Source organism: Carlito syrichta, unplaced genomic scaffold (genome assembly GCF_000164805.1).
Source record: "Carlito syrichta isolate Samal-C Ts95f unplaced genomic scaffold, Tarsius_syrichta-2.0.1 Scaffold123367, whole genome shotgun sequence".
NCBI classification, from domain to species: Eukaryota; Metazoa; Chordata; class Mammalia; order Primates; family Tarsiidae; genus Carlito; species Carlito syrichta.
In genome coordinates, this window is record NW_007067463.1 from 64,154 (window position 1) to 65,624 (window position 1,471).

The 1,471-nt window shown below is 38.1% G+C and overlaps 1 protein-coding gene across 2 annotated transcripts in view; it reads left to right on the top strand.

Annotated features, from left to right (window-relative positions):
- KIAA0907 (KIAA0907 ortholog) overlaps positions 1–1,471 on the top strand; it is a 24,082-nt gene that overhangs the window by 1,450 nt on the left and 21,161 nt on the right. The window lies entirely within an intron of this gene.

Here is a 1,471-nt window from a genome sequence, read left to right on the forward strand (position 1 = left end):
CAGGCCCGGCTAATTTTTTGATTTATTGTAGAGATGAGGTCTTGCCAAGTTGCCCAGGCGAGTCTCGAACCCGCAGGCTCAGGCAGTCCACTCACCCCAGCCTCCCAAAGACGTGGGATTACAGGCTGAGCCACTGAGCCCGGCTCAGTTTAAGTTCTAGTCATAGAGTCATTTAAAGCAATGTACTATGTTTTTGATACATGTGCTTTTTTCCTGAAATCAAATGAGAACCTTTAGATGTATAATGACTACTTCACTAAAATGCAATTAAACATGAACTAAAAATGGAGGAATAATTTACATATAGGTTGTTTCGCTATTTTCATACAAGTTGAGAACATTATTTTTCAATTTATAAATTCTGGTATAATTAGAGTTTGTAACTAGAAGCCTTTACTTTTCCATATAGTAAAATAATCCTCTTACGGGATAACAATTATAGTGGCTGTTTTTATTGCTAGAGTCATGCTATCTACTTTTCTTCCTTTAAAAAAAAAAAAAAAAAGTAAGTTTCACGTTGCCTGGTCTGACCTTGAACTCCTGGGTTCAAGCCATCCTCTCAACCTCCTCAGTAACTGGAACTGTAGGCATGTACCCACCATGCCCCACTGTACTTAAAAAACAGAAAAATTACAATAGTTTTGTGGAATAGATGATTGTTACCAGTTTGCAGATGAGGAAAATTCCGCTCATGAATGTAAAGCAACCACTTGTTCAAGATATCTAAGTGGACTCGCCTGGGCAACTTGGTGAGACCTCATCTCTACAATAAATCAAAAATTAGCCAGGCGTGGTAGTGCGTGCCTGTCGTTCCAGCTATTTGGAAGGCTGAGGTGGAAGGATCACCAGAGCCCAGCAGGTCGTGGCTGCGGTGGCCGGGAGCGGTCTGGGCGACAGAGTGAGACTCCAACTCAAAAAAAAAAAAAAAGATATCTAAGTGGTAGGCTTACTTCAAAATCATCTTGGACAATTGGTTGGGGTTTTTTTTTGAGGTGGAGTTTCCTTCTTCGCCTAGGCTGGAGTAACAATTGGGTATTTAACTTTTGTCAGAAAGTCTCTAGCATTGGAGAATTCAATGTATTTCAGTGTATCCCATCCTACTGTAATAAACATTTGAAGAAAAAATTTTGGCTTAAATTAAAATTTGCCTCTCATGGTACCTGTCAAGAGGTAAATTCAGTGTTTGAAAATGAAAACCTTTGTGAGCTTTTCAGTTCTATGGAATGTTTATCAGTATGCTATAACCTGTCTGAAAGTTTAAATATTAAACAAAGTTCAGAGTTGGTGAGAACTTAACAGTGAATTGGAAGTTCAGTTTTAAGTATATTTTTATGATCTGCAAGGATTGTGTGAGTCAGTTGGCCATTTCTAAGGTCGGGGAGGAAAAATTAAAAGCATACTGACAAAAGATGGAATGTTCCTGGAATATTAAGAATCTTTTTTTTTTTTTTTTCTTTTTTTGAGTTGGAGT